Genomic DNA, 16,079 nt, shown 5'->3' with positions numbered 1-16,079 from the left:
TAAAGGGCCACAATCGATAAAAGCATAGTTTGATCACATTACTAAATATGACAGGGGGGTCTACGCCTGTGGGCTGTGTCCACCCCGACTACACAGGTCTATGTGTGGGGATAAGGCCCACACATTTTCCAACAGTTGATCTACCATCATTTAATTTCATTTGAAATGTTTTTTTTAAAAACAGGCGAGTGCACACCCACCGTCTGGATGGACAAATTCCTCACACTTGTCCTTGTGCATTCATTTGCATCAGTATTTTAGACAATTATTTATTTGTTCTCTTTTTTCACTTTTGTATTAATGTATTTAAATATGATTTGTATTGCTTTTTTCTTTCTGGTTTGACACCTGATTGGCATAGGCGTCCCTATGAGGTGAGAAAGAGGGGCAATTGCCCCCCTAATTGCTGCTTTGCACCTCTTAATTGGTGCCTTGACCCACCCCCTCTGACAAAGAAAACATTCAGGAATCTTAAAAGTGCTCCTTGGACCAGCAGTGAATTGCTTGTTTACATTCTCTTTGCTTGTCTAGCGTGTTCTTTCTTCGGGCCTGAAGGAGACACCAGAGGAATATATGCCCATTGATATCATTGGGATGGGGGCCAGCTGTGTTGGAAGCAGGTATTCCACTTGCTGGGAACACAATAGTTTCCTAAACATGCAGCTTACAATTTCATACAAGCTACTAAAAGACATGTCCAACGTGAAACATGCTTCTTAAACTCAAATGCACCAGTTTTCTTTAAACTGTAGTTTTCTTTAAACTGTGTCTGTTTTTTTTGTTGGACTACCCCCACAAATACCCTGTGAATTTTGCACTGCTTCCTTTGAGTTATATCAAATGATATACTTCTAAAGATGTTATTTGCTTGTCAAACTGCTCAATCAAAACTAAATGTCTCCACTATGCTGACAGCAGTTAGTAGGAAACTGAGTAGTGTGTTCATGAATGTCAACTTTTGATTTTCATTATGGGGCAGAAGCCCCCCGCCACTGCCGTCAATATGAGGAAACGCCCAGCCCAACCCATTTTCTGGCCGAGCAGTGCCTGTTATAGTCCCTTTTTTTAGATTGGGCTATTAGGATTTGCTTGTGACACTTATAAACCGAAACTATTGCATTCCAGTACAGATAGGGAGAAATTGCATTTGAAGAGGGACAAACAGCTTGTAGGTGTTGTTTGGTTGTTTGCACACCGATTGACTGCACATGGCCATGCTAATCCCTTTGGCCATTTCCACCCAGTTACTTTCCCTCCCTGCTCAAAACACCACCTCATATGAACTCTTTGAGCAAACTTTAATCCAGCCTTACCTTCAAACTGTGCAATCAAAGTTCCTGTCAGTGTTTTTTCAAAGCAGTATTTTGATAGTTAATGACTTTAATTGGAGCTCTAAGCCTACTACCGCTGTAATACAAATGTCTTAACCAGATCTGCCGTCAGCCACTCAATTTATAACTACTATGCATGTCCTTCACTGAAGTTCTGTTAAAACAAGCATTGGCCAAGCTAACATTTGTGACTTTTGTAGAAGTATTAAGCATTTGCCAGACACTGCTATTAGATGTGCAGGTACTTGCACCATTTTCTACCTGCTCTCCTCAATGGGCAGTTAATAACACTATGGCAGTGCCTGGCAAGTGCCGTTTCCATGCCTACATAAAATCCCCAACTGGTGCCATTGTCAATGGTTGTTTATAATGAATTGCAAAAAGCCATAATATTCACAACCAGCTTCAAACATATAACTTAACATCTCAGAAACATTTACCCAACCTGCGGTTCTATCTTGGTAGCTTTCTACTTTAGAACGTATCACCCTACCTTCAAAGAAGTCACTGCATTACATACAGTAAAGCCAATAGTGATTAATCTCCAGCATCACTGACACTGTGCACAGTGTCATTTGGATGTACACCCAAAGAATGTAAACTTCTCTATGGGGCAAAGTGAGGTCCCTGCTCCATTGCTAAAGATCTAAGGGGCAGTAACCCATCTCCCTGTGTACTCCTATGGGTCACATCTCATCTGTTCAACAGACTGCCTTTGACTACTTATCATTTGAAACTGAGCTATGAGTGATAGCTCTTCTGTCAAACTGACTGTTTTTGACAGAAGATTATTTGGAGCTGCAAAGGGAGTGATGTATATTCTGCTGAACACCATCTATAAGTATATATATATTGTTATGCTGATGTCAGTTTTATTTAAAAGCACACAGTCTTTTGCTGAGTGTATACTTTTGCTTGGCTGAACTATGGGTGATGCATTCTCACTAAATGTAAACTGTCTCATGCTTTTATGCACTTTATGCAGAACAACAAGCTTCATGCCTGCATCCAATAATAACTAAGAGCAGGTTACTATCACATGGATAAACCACTGGAAGAGTAAAGACAACTCAAATTAGCTTATGTCAGTTGTCACTTGCAAAACCTGTTATCATCTCATTGCATTCTTGTACTTATGACTTTGCAGTTTGAAATTAAAACTACAATTGCTGGTCAAGAATACCACAGAAAGTGTGCTTAAAGCAAGGATTTCAATATCTGAGCCATTAAGGGCACACTCAAGAGCTTTATTTCTGCATATTATTTATTGTGGGTTAGTCCTGTGCCCCATAGCCATTCCTCCAGACTTTTGTGATATTTCCAGGAAGAATAGGGGCTAGACAAAATGTGCCTCAGTGATATGTAGTCATGTGGTCACTCTAGCCGACCGCACTGCCCACTGGCACACAACTAAATGCCTTTTATGGTAGTCTGGGGAGGATTGAAGGGCCCAAATAACCAACTGTAATATTAATTGCTTCATTGGCAAGATTATTAGCCAGATACCGCCATACCCCTTGGCCTCAAGAGAAAAAATGATTTTTAGTGCAGCACATGGTGAATGAGTGCTTGGACAGTAGAAGGTAAAGCATATCTCCTATCAAAGGAGTATAGGAATTGCAAGCTGCACCTAAACCTATACCTCACCTTTCTCTCGATCTACTCTCTCTGACCTCAATCACCTCACCCCCCTCTATTATAATTTCAAAATTAGGCAACTTTCTTCCATGCAGCTAACCCACCTGCACCCAAGACTTAGCCTCGTAAATGTTTATGCTTGAATGATGTTGGAATATGGTTTCCTTCCAAGTTAGTCCTCCATATTCCCTGTGAGCTAATCAAACCCAGAGTTTGAAAGATGACTTTTCACAGTTTATCGGCAGCCAATATAGATATTGCCATGAAGGGTAGTATGGGCAGATTCTTTCAAACCAGGAAGAAGCCCAAGACTCTCCTTTTCAAGGTAAGTCCACTCCCAGATACTGAGGCCTACACACCCTGCACTACCTGCCTAACCTAAGACTGGGTGCTCTGCTTCCCCCTGTTTCCTCCCCTGGTTGCTTGCAGATCCCTCACTGCCATATTGCCTGCCTTCTAAGTCTCCCAGTGTTATCTCCCCACTCCCTTGTATTGTTGCCTTGTGATCTGCTTCCATTGGCATGTACTTCCCCCTATGACTCTGTTGCTTGTGATGCTAGCTCCATCCTCACAAGATATCCTAATAAAAGTAATAACAAAGAAACAACCATATTTGGCTGATTGATTTCTGACAAATTAAGCATTCACTTCCGACATCTGTGTACTACCTAAAGTCGTACATCTGAATTTCCCCAGAGTCTATTAGGAGTTGATATACTCAGTACCTTCAAGATCTGCCTTCTCTTCCCTATCAACCAATCTGTGAAAATCAATGCCCAGGTGACTCTGGACAGATGGCAATCACTTAATCTTCAGAATGTCTCTCAAAACCTGGCTGTTGTCTAGATTTTAACAGACAAACTAGCATAACACCAACTACAGGCCGGACCCAACAGAATTGTCAACCTCTATCCATGCCAGGTTGAAGCTGTAACACTCAGGAGAACCACATAGATGAATCAGCATGGTCCTGCAACTCCCAAAGGATGGACAACTCGGATTTTAACAGTGTAGAAGTCATCAGAAATCGGCACACAAAGACTGATCAGAGCACCGCCCTCATAAACAGGACAACATAGACACTGACCCTCTGAGATCAGACTCACTAACATGTGCAATATGCCTGTGCACAGCACTTAAATCAAGAACGCCTTGGAGATCGGAACCTGGGCGATTCTCCCTAATCTCGGGAGGATAGCTCAGGGGCAACATGCTCACCTTGGGAGCAAGATGACACGCAGCACCACAGGTTCGATCCCGGGTCCGCACTTAGAAACCTCTGGGTATTAAGTGCATTATGAATAACCTATCATATCATAACACTTTTTCCACATCACAAATAAGACACTGACACCTCCCTATGGTCATAATGTAGAAGCAGGAACAGAACACCTCATCCAGAGGGATAATAACAGAGCTTGGGCTCTACCGATTTAGCATAACCCTCACATTCTATTAGGACGACTCAAGAATCCCCAATCACCTCCCCCTTTCTCAACCTTTCAATCTACTAGCACCTTTAAACTACACACAAGGAATATAATGCACATGGAAGAGTTATGCCTGTTAGCACCATCCCAACCACATGATCCATGAGGAGCAGCTCAGAGCTCATCCAGCGAGCGACCTGCTGCATCTTTATCTCTATCACATACTGTGCTCTGTCAGGGGCATTGCCAGTGTGCCAGTGTTGTCATCTGATAGCTCTTGAGTGTTTACTTCTAGATAGACCACATACCCAAGTGGCAACTCCACAAACCACATAGAGCCATTCCGGCACTGAGGACTGGTACTTCCTGCCCACACTCAACAATGCCACATGCTTAGTACCTGACTCTCCCTTAAAACCCCACACACTTTTGTTTTGATAAAACCACGTCACTAGGCCACCACAGATTTCAGAGATGTGCTACACAAGACCACTTTACATTAAAACATGACTATTAATTTGGGTATTACACATTTTACAGACCTTAATTAAGGGAGGTATCTGCCATGAACACTAAATACAAATGTGATATCATTATTATTGTTTAGCGTGAAATAATGTAGCAGGATTGGATGGAACATTGCTGTGGATTATTTATTTAAAAAACTAAGTGGGCACTTTAAGGAGTTGTAATATGTATGTTTGGCTGGGGTGCCATTCAGGGTATTGTAGGTTGGAGTGGGGGTGCATTTGCAGACTGTAAAGTTATTTTGTTATGCACGTTTTTATTAATTGTTTTAAAGTTAGAGGAGCAAATGATTATGAAATGTGTTCAATGAAAAACACACAGCAAACACTTCTAAAACTAAATGTCTGTGACAACTTCTTTAGGGCCTTTTTGCAACCGTTGAACATGAATTAATCTTTTAGGGTGTTTATTAACTTGATTAAAAATAAACATTTATTGTATTAAACTTACTCTGAACTTCCATAGTGTCACGTTTTTTGACCACCTTGATAAAATATCTATTTACTTAATCCAGTTCGGCCTGTTGATCCCTATTTGATGTAGTGTCAACCCACACCACAGAAGGGCGAAACACTTGGTGTCAACCCATAATACACTACTAAAATAATAGCTCACTGCACAAAAATACAGGAGTAGAACAAAAGAAAACATTTTAAGATTCTGCCACAGAAGAAATGTGGCCAAGAAATAAAGGTTCCAGAAGTTAAGTGTTCAAACAGTTACACATTTGTTAGTTCTGTGTCTGAGATAAAAAAAAAAAACAATAGGTCGAAATCATTGTATGCATATGTTCACCCAATCGGTGTCAACCATCGAATGCACATGTTCTTTGCAATGATTTATATGTGTTAGTATGACTAATGCACTGAAGTATAGGTTATGAGATAATTGTAGTGTCTGTGTATGAAAAGGAAATGTATTTTTATATATTTATCACTCTTTGGTGAGATATGTTTAAAGTATCCAAATATTTTGTACAAATAAACCCTCAGTAAAGAGCAAATGAAATATTAGAGTCTAAGTTGTGTCTTTCCAAAGCCCTTAGCCTGATCAGTGCTGATGTAGATTATGTGTAGGTACCTGGGAATCAGGGCTTATCAAGGTACCCTTTCTGTTGAAAGGGCTAGTTTAGCCAGACATCAGTGTCAACAACCAGTCAAAATGGCACCACAAAAAGAGTCTCATAATTGGGGGAAGGGAGCATATTGAGCACTGATCCTCAGACTGCAGTCCTGTGCATGCAAGGTGCTGAAGAGCAAAAGAGCAAAAGTGCAAGAGAGGGAGGCCCCTCAGGAAATCACTGGGGTGGAAAGGCTATGGGGCCTGATGAAGTCAGACAGCAAGTGCTAAAATGAGCCTTTACCATCATTGGTGTAGGGGTGGGCTTGCCTCTCATGGATGGTCAGAGGTACTAGTATGCGTGGATAGGTATTTGCAGGCGGGAGTATTTGTATTTTTTTGTATTTTGTATTTTATTTTACTTTTAAAGTGCTTACGCCTAAGCGCTGTTCATGAATAATGAATTGGTACATTCCACACTATGGTGACAAATCTAACACATGAACAGCATAGAAAGAAAAAAGACTAAAGAGATCCATAAAAGACTAATGGGCTGATTCATGGAATTTTCGCACTGAAAAACAGGGATTTGTGCGCCTTTCTGCCCGCAAATCCCCATTTATTAAACAGGGATTTGCGGGCAGAATGGCGCACAAATCTTTGTATTTTGGCTCAAATAATTCCATGAATCAGCCTCTAAATGCAAAGATAGTCCAGTAAAACTGTACATATGAAAGTCAAGCAAATGGAATAATTGCAGGACAATTGACATTACAAAAACGAGGATGATAGAGAAGCCCTTGAGTGCTCTATAGGCATCGGATGGCACAGAAAGGAGGAAGGCATGCAATACAAAGGGAGAACAAAAGAGATCACTAGAGCACAGACAATTTCAGGCAGTAAGGTTGATCCAACATCGAGTAACCAAAGTTTCTCATGCACAAAAGTGAGGATCACCAAGACTGTACAGCCACGCCACCCAATGGCCCAGACTAGAAAGCTGTGCTCAAGTGAAATGACCAGTAACAGCCCAGCCAGACAGATGAACTTGTCTTTGTGTATCCAAATGCACAGCAGTAACAGCAAGATGGAACAAAGAAGTCATTCAGTTCAGATCCCCAAACCGCCAGTCTAGTCCGCCGTCCACACCAAAGCTCTGCAAACCCCACACCAATGCCAGGATAACACAGTGGTGGCAGGAAAAAGAGCAAAAGCAACAAATCCATGAAAGGGGAAACGGCGCTTCAGATGGACAAAAAGCACGGACACCACAGAGCACAACGGAACAGGAAAAGGGGGCACCACAATTCATACCAGACCTTTGCCAGGCCACCTACAAGATGGAAAGATGAAATCCACTGGGGAGCTGAAATAATCCAGTGCAGAAACCAGAGCCAGTGCCAAGATCCATCACGGCACACTGTACAATGGTTCACACCATGCCGACTGTAGCATGCCCTCGCTTAGAGAAGATATGGATAGGATACGTTTTGCGGGAATCAGGACATTTGAAAGAACTTTCAGATGTGATCAAAGAGGGCTCAGCATGAGAAGACAAGAGGTGACAAGAGGTGAGATTCATATATGAACTGAATCCAATTGACAAGGGTTTGAATAAGGAAGCTCAACTTGGTATATTTTTAGGTTAGAGATATGTTGTGAGATCCAATTCTATCATGATCCCTACTAAATAAGGTACATATTTGTCATGTTATGTAGTAATTCACAGGCATCCCTCGCTAGACCATTTGGTTGTGATGTACCTGAGCATTTCGTGGGAGGCCCCAGCTACCTCTTTAAAAGACAATTCACCATATGAGTCAATACTAGTGCGTTGCTGTTAAACGGCAACAATACTAAAAGATAATTCACGTTAAGAGTTGATACTTCACCCTTAGAATTATCAATGGCTATGTTGCCATCTAGATGGGATCTAGAATGTATTATAATGGTTTGCATTACGTCCCATGAGACCAGGTTTAGTTTGTTGTGATATATGAGACTTATATATTCATTAATTTTATATTACATTAACATTTTTGGCATTATCATTGGTGTGGTGGTCGCTCTGAAAACGTATCCGCACACAGATGGGTTTTTTTAGATCATTGTCACTTTCAGAATACGAAGTACGGTCCTCAATGCTATCATGTAATTCCTCTGGCATTCAGTGTATCATACCCATGTGTTCAGCAGCTTTTAATAAAATTGGCCTGTCTGGATTGTCTGCTTCACATTTATTGTGAATTATTTTAGAAATCTGCTACACATGAAAGGATATTTTGGCCAGTATAGATCGGCACAATATTTTCACTTGGTGATGAGAATTGCAAATTAGAATTGTTATTTAGTGAGCAACATAAATATTTCAGGCTCACAGCTATTATGAATCACTGGAGGACACAGTGGATTCAGTTTAATTATGTTTATGTATGGGATACTAAGATGGCACCCACAGAATCCAGCACAGCTACCAAAATATCTTAAATGAGTCCATCATCAGTTTTCACTCTAGAAGAAACCATAGCAACCAGGCTATACATAATGGTTGTTTATGGCAAGAACGCTCATACACAAACACGTTGAATTGGTATTCTTGCTGGAAAACCATCAATAGGACATTTTCAGGTTAGCACATTTAATCAGTAGGTGGATGTCAGTATTTATGAAACTTGTGACTCAACAGATCTAGAATACAATTGAATGTAGCATGAGCATGTATTTTCTTTTAACATTGCAGAGTAATTATACCGCAAAGGATGATTGACTCATCAGCATTGGCAATCGCAAAACCGTATTAGATCATTTGCATATGAAATTTGAATGAGCACAATGCAAGGGCGCTACGATAAATAGCTTAATATTTTCCATATTGTCATTTCTAGCTCTGCGTTATCATGTGCAAGAGCCATTAGCATCCTGTTAATTCAGGTTTCACCTTCTTAACAATTTCCAACACGCCACTGGGCAGAGAAAGAAGTTAGTTTTCCGCTACCTAAATGGTTACTCATCGAACAAGAACAGAGAACGTGAGAAGCTGAATCATTCCTTGTTAAGGTGCAAAGAAAGAACACCTTGAGTGCCAAGTTTATTAATTCAAGACAATCAAATGCTGAAAATGCTGCAAAATGGGCCGAATTGCGGTCTCTTGTCACGTGAGTCAAAGATGGAAATAGAAGTTGGGCATGCAGTCCAGTACTATGATAATACAATACATGTATGTTTCTAAATATGAAATCACTTATCAAATGTATTATGGTCTGAAATAGCCCATTAAATTTAATGTTACTTTTAGCCTAAGTCAGGCACAGTTTTTACTTATTGAAGACAATGGCCCTCATTACAACTTTGCTGGTCCGGAAACATGTTTCCGGACGGGCAAAATACAAGTCTGGTGGGCGCGTGGCCACCCGCCCAGCAGGTCTGACTTGCCAGGTGAACCGGCAACCACCCATAGACTTTCACGGAAGCACCAGCACCTTTATTACTGGTGCCAGTGTTTCCGTGTTCCCCATTCCCACAGAGTCCTATAGGACTATAAGACTCTATGGGAATGGGGAAGAACATTTTACTGGCACCTAGCTCCTGGTCCACCGGGACTTGTAATGTCCCGGTATTACCAGGCAGCTAGGTGTCAGTAACTATTTACAAGTCCAGCGGCAACCTGCCAGTTTTAGCGCCCCGGTTCCCACCAGACTTGTAATGGGGGCCAATGTTTGATTAAGAAGAAATCAAGCTGCAAAATTCCAATAATGATCAGTAATAATTTTTGATACCCGGTGGAAGGGCTCATCCTTTATTATCAGGAGACAGGCACATTATCCATGTGCTATTTAGAGCTTTTCTTTCACAGAAAGAATGTTATCTACATCACCACCACTTTGGCATGGGTGTCTATATAAATAGAAGATACACACAATAAGGGGGCACCTTCCACAGGCGCTTGGGCACCACACAGCTGCTGGAGAGCCTTAATGTTTCCCTTAGAGGGGATTGATTCAGTCGAGATCTTTAAATCATGTATTAGAGATAGTTCATAGTATAGGGGAACACATTCTTGTAACTGTTTTTGTTGTTCTTTGTCTTTCTCTCAACAAAATAAACACGTTATTACTATACATGTATTTGATGCATTGTTGGGCTAACAATTGTCATGTTAATTACAGAATGTTGGGTTGAAACCTCAATACTATTACATGATGTGAGATCGTGTGGCTGGCAGTAGATAATGGACAATCTTTTGAATATTTGTATTATCATTTTGTACAGTTAAACCAAGTACTAACATCACCTAGTTTACATATTGATGTTTGGTTAGCAACAGCAGAATTATGGTTATTTAGAGCCCTGAGGAAGAGAAACGTTTTCTTGAAACATGCGCCGGCTCAGTGTTTATTTATATTTTAGTGAAAAAGGCTCACAAGACCTTGTTATTTTATGCACCCAGATCATTTTACATTAGTTACAATGTGTGATCAATAAACAGGCTTAATGCCTGGATAACCAACCGTTTTCAGGCTCATTCGGTTCCTTCTCAGATTACTATAGTATTGAGTGAGCGCATTTGAAACTTGAAAAACGTTTTCATGGTCATATTCTCTAATTTGGGATGCTAGGGAAGTGTTCCAAGCAATATTCACGTTTTGGGCAACGCCAGTTGGGATTCAATAGCCGCCAGATAGCGCATTGATCAGGATAGTTTATCCCTAATTGTTGTGTCATGCCCCAGCTTGCACCAGGCACACTGGTTGCTGGTCACTTGCTGCTCGCCATCTCAGCCCAGCTATAATCAGACTCCAGGCAGGTAAATATGCTCTAGCTCAACACACCACTCCCGCCCCCCCTACCTCACTGGCCTCACCGTCATCCACGCTGCTGATTTTGGTGTGCCAAAAGCACTACACTTATATGCAGCATGAGAGAGATGAAGAAATAATGCTGTTCCATTATAGATGCACATCTGCTTCCCTACTCCTATCACAGAGCTCAGCACGTGCAGATGGAAATACATACATACACTAAAAGTGTGTATAGTTTGATACTGTTATTATAAAGTAAGTTATGTTCATGTAACTATACCAGAATGCACATTGTATTACATAGCAAGCTACCTCTCTACAATTTATTTATTTATTTGTACATTTATATAGCGCGCCTAACCCTTGGGCATCTGGGCGCTTGTGCTTACGAATACGGTTACATTATAATCTTGTTGATGTGGTTACATTGCTGTAATCAACTTGCAAAGTAGATACATGAGTGATCGGTTACATTGTCATCAGTAGATCCAGTTCCATTTCAAGCTTAGTCCATCCAGTTACATTTCAAGCTTAGTCCATATCGTAAGATTTAGCTTATAGTGTTGATACATTCAGATTCAGTTGCATTGTCATCAGTAAATCCAGTTACGTTTCAGGCTTGGACCATATCATATAATTTAGCTTAGAGTGTTGCTACATTCAAATTCAGTTGCATTATCAGTAAACCCAGTTACATTAAAGCTTAGCCCATATCATTGATTTTATGCATTTGAAGAATATGTTTCCTGACTCCTCTGTCGGGACTGGGAGGGTACTTAATGCTCGGCGGTGGGCTAGGGTTGATTCTTGATATCTTGGTTGAAAAGCCATGTTTTCAATGCCTGAAAAATAATATAACACACCTCGTTTATATCCTACAAAATGGGGCCTCATTACGAGTTTGGTAGTGAATTGGCTGCAAATCTGCTGATTTACTAATTCGTTTACGTTACCACCACGCAATCCAGTGGACTTAACACAGGTTTATGAGTGGCCGCATGGGGATGTTAACCGTAATTTTTGGTGTCCGTAGGACTCCATGGGGATTTCTAGTAAATTGACCACGTGTGGTAATTCCATGCAGTGAATCCGACAATATGTTATGGTAATGTGAAACATTTACCTCCAGCTTTTTGCGGGAGGTAAATCCTTTGCGTTACTGCCATATTCGTGGAATAGTGGTGCAGTAATGTGGTGGTAAAGGGTCAGTAATGGAATTTATTTTGCCACACTGGGTACTCGTAAGTATGCCTATTGTTTTCATACTATATTAAACCGTGGAGCATTCAAAACGTTTAGTAGCATAGTAACTTCAAGAACACAACTTTAATGAAACTGTCAATAGAGCAACATATTTAACATTTTATAACCCCCAATGTTCATAGATACCGCATCGTTATTTCTCATCTTTACTGAAGACAAAATGTGTTGGCCTTGCAACCCTTGTAGTCCATTCGACTACATGGAGCAATTTGCCCTGTATTTTTCTTTGAAACAAATATTTTACTTTTCCGAGTTGCTACATTACCCAAGAAATTAAACTGTCACGCTTCCACTTCTATGTTCTTGCAACAAATCAATTTAAGGGGACAATGAACAAGATAACAGTCTTTGAATAATTATGAAAATTGCCTGCAAAGGGCACAAATAATACCTTCATAAAGATTGGCAGCAAAGCAGGCATTAAAAACTTCCACACGAGCAGCCATCAACAACGGAAAAAAAGTCAGGAATTTGAAGAAGTTGGATTGAATGCTATATGCGCATCTTCACACTGCATCCCGCAGCGTTGGCGCACTAGATGGTGTCGCCTATGAACAAATCCAACACAGATAGGCTATACACTGTTTTCATAAATTAAACAAAATCTTTCAGGCGTGAACTATTGTATAATGAGCGAATGACTGGTAGCGTAACAGTCTTTCCTAACTGTATAATTGCATTATTGCCTTCCGATAACAAGATATTAAGGGTCTGATCTATAAAAGGCCTTTACAATGCTGCAATCGCATTTAAAAACGCTTCGTAAATCAGTCCCTGGTTCTTTTATTTGCCTAAAACCAGGCCTGGTAAATTGAAATTGATATTTTATTTCTATCGCGCTCATACACAAGTGTTTCAGAGCGCGGCAAGGGAGGGGAACAAGGGAGAACAAAAACAACGATCTTACTAGGCCCAGTGACATTGAGAACGCACAAGTTCATGGGGCAGGGGGAAGGAAAACGTGCAAGGAAGGGTGGATCTTACACGTTGGTATTGAGCACAGGTTTTAGCAACGAGCACTGGTGGGAGAGTATCATTAACCTGGCTCTATTTCCCATGCGCGCTCTCCAATCACGAGAGCTATGCCTGCCAGTGCCTTCTACTTGGTGGTGCAGAAGCACAAAAACGTCAAAACAAGATGCTAGAAGCTGCCGTCTCAGTATGATTTTTCTCGACATGAAAAGACCAATGCGTTTCAAACTCCAAAGCACTTTCTCAAGGGCTACTTCATGACAAAAAAGTCTTCTACTCACAGTTAACTACTAAAGATGTCAAATCAATGTAAGAGTTAATACGGGTAGAGGGAAGAGTGCGCACACCATGCATGAGGCTCTTAAAGCCTACGTCGGAGTTTGATTAATTATTTATTGATCGGCAGAATGAGAGAAAGAGTGACAGTTGCAAAAGCTTCCCGTAGTGATGAAAGAACGCCAAATTTGAAGGACAATTCAGATAAAATGGGCCCCCTGAAAAGTGACGCATATGATAAAGGGTGTGTAGACGCCCTCGCTTTAGGGCAGCTACCCATAGTTTAAGCAGATACATTTTGTTAAACAGATTCTCTAGAAATGAACAGATGCTGAGTAGCAACCAACTGGAATGACATTTATACAGAAACAAAAAGTAGCACCATTCTCATCTATAGATATTAGAGGAAGCAGTGAAAATCAAACAGCGACTATGACACAATATAGGGGATGGAGATGAGTGGTATGTCTCCGGTACTTCTTAATAACTAGGAACTTACTTTCAGATAGCTTAAATTTGGAGAGAGGCATAATATAAAGTTGTCTTTGTTGCCTCAACCTACCTGTTCATTGTGTGCATAACTTACATTTCATTTGCTAAGTGTTACTTAATTGGCCTTTTCGCTTCTCTTTGATGTGCCCTGTGGCACTCATTCATCCCTGACATGCAGTGGGCACGTGGGTATCATCAGTGATGAAAACAAACAGTAGGAATGCCACCCTAATCTCCCTACGCTCATGCCAATCATTTTGATACAGGTGGTGCTTAAGCGCAACATGCCTGGCAAAACTACAATTGTCTGTGGCAAAAGATTGCAGCATTGACCAGTGTGTCCTTAAAATCTCCCAAATTTCAGTGGGCTCAAGCTTTATGCCCACTCTTTAGGAAAAATAGCTTTTCTGAAGTGGAAAGGTATATTTTGAATCCTGATTCATATCACATGAACAATATCATCCCAAAGCAATTACCAATCTATTGCTTTGAGTTATGTTTCAAGCAAGTGTTTTTTTACAAAAAATATTTTGTCACAGCTTGGGCAGACGCAATTAACTCATTCCATAATGCCAAAGAGGGGTTCAAAAAAGAATAAAGACGAAGCCAAATTGTGAGACTGCATCTCTGTGTGCCCGTCCGCCAGTGGTGAGGTACGCAGACTCGTTATGCTGCACGTTCTTTGGACTTTGCCATGACCACTGATAGAGTGATCAGTCTTGGGCAAACTAATAAAAATGGCGGCTACCCAGGGTTAATCAAGATGCAGGTAGCCCTCTGTCGGGGTACCAGGATGCAGGTGAGATTGGAAAGAGGTGATCGCCTCATGAAGGTTTTGCCCCCCCCCAATCTATTCTCAATATTTATGTCGGTGACCTCGCCAAGTCTCTATCATGTTGCAGAATTCCTCCACTAAAGTCTAGTGTGGAGTCCATTCCTACATTGTTGTATGGAGACATTTGATGGATGAAATCCCTCTTGGACTGAACACATTGAATTAATATTGTATAGAAGATGAATTGAAATTAATCATAAGAAAATCCACACATTAAAATGTTGGACCTCTGTCTGTAGTTTATTGTAAGTAAACTGAAGTGCGTAAATGTGGATCGCCACAGACCATATTTACGTTGGTGTTTTGTTTTATTCACAACCCCGTAGCTCCGTTAAAGGAAAGCAAGTCTCTTCAAATTAATGAGTGATGAAAGTTATTTAGCTTCTAAATATCGAGGCCTCTCTATTCATGCGCTGGTTGGGGTATGCAAAGGGAAATAGCATTAGTAATAGCATCCCAATTGCAGTGTGGCTGCCTATTGGGCAAGTTTAAAAGGCTGTGTTTTGAAAGAGTGCCTTGGAGATGCGACAGGGAATACCAGTCCAATTGATTCGTATGGTGTCAGTTCTCCCCTCTCCCTGCATTAAGGCTCTTTGGGAGTATCTCTCCCAATGTCTTAAAATCAGGCACCCACATTAAGGTTTTTTGGGAGAGGTGCTTAATGAGTGATACCCAGTAGTAAGTAGAAGACTGTAAGAATACAATCCTTACACTACTGTGCATTGAGAATGTCTCCTGCACCAACCCAACAAATGTGCTTTGAAAAAATCAGTCCATAGATTCGTTAATTACCTTTCTGATCCTGATTGGGTAAATCTTTTCTTCTAAATAGTGTCCCATTTTTGGTGAGAGTGCTAGCCGTCTACGGTATTTGGTTGAGCACCCATCCAGAGGGAATGGAAATATTTCTTTGTGGCTTCTTTTAAAATCAGGCATGGATTTGTTAATCTTCCTAATTACAAGAAAGAGGAACTATGCTGAGGAAACCCCGCACCAAAAAACGGAAGAGTCCAACAATGTGACAAATTTCACTGTTTATTAAAAGCTTTCGGTACAGGGATCAAGTTAATGGACAATAAGCAACTCTCCAATACTTTCTCGTTGTTCTCAGGCTGGCCACACCCTTAAAGGCCCTGTGACGTTACAAAATACAAGAGGCATTGTAAGAAACCTAAGCACCTACTGCATGAATGCCCACATTTGCAGAATGAAAAGGCACTCCATCTGTTGCCACCGATTAAAGATTTGGAAATGGACGCTACTGACGCAGCTGCGAAACTGATCGTGTTGCCCCCCTTTCATCAGCTTTGCTTGTACAATATTTATATGTTGGGGTCATTGTGGCAAACACTCTCTACTGAAAGGTGCTCTGGGGTATGATTGTAAGGGATTCTTATTTAGATTCAAAAGTTTTGTGACAATGGTGTTTCTATTTGTTCCGCATATCAATAATGTT

The 16,079-nt window shown here is 40.8% G+C and overlaps 1 protein-coding gene across 1 annotated transcript in view; it reads left to right on the top strand.

Annotated features, from left to right (window-relative positions):
• Positions 1-16,079, top strand: part of GPR149 (G protein-coupled receptor 149) — a 479,507-nt gene that overhangs the window by 96,486 nt on the left and 366,942 nt on the right. The window lies entirely within an intron of this gene.

The sequence above is a fragment of the Ambystoma mexicanum genome, chromosome 10 (genome assembly GCF_040938575.1).
Source record: "Ambystoma mexicanum isolate Mex_15411 chromosome 10, UKY_AmexF1_1, whole genome shotgun sequence".
Lineage (NCBI taxonomy): Eukaryota > Metazoa > Chordata > Amphibia > Caudata > Ambystomatidae > Ambystoma > Ambystoma mexicanum.
The sequence above is the reverse complement of the archived record's forward strand: the minus strand, read 5'-3'. Positions and strand labels throughout refer to the sequence as shown.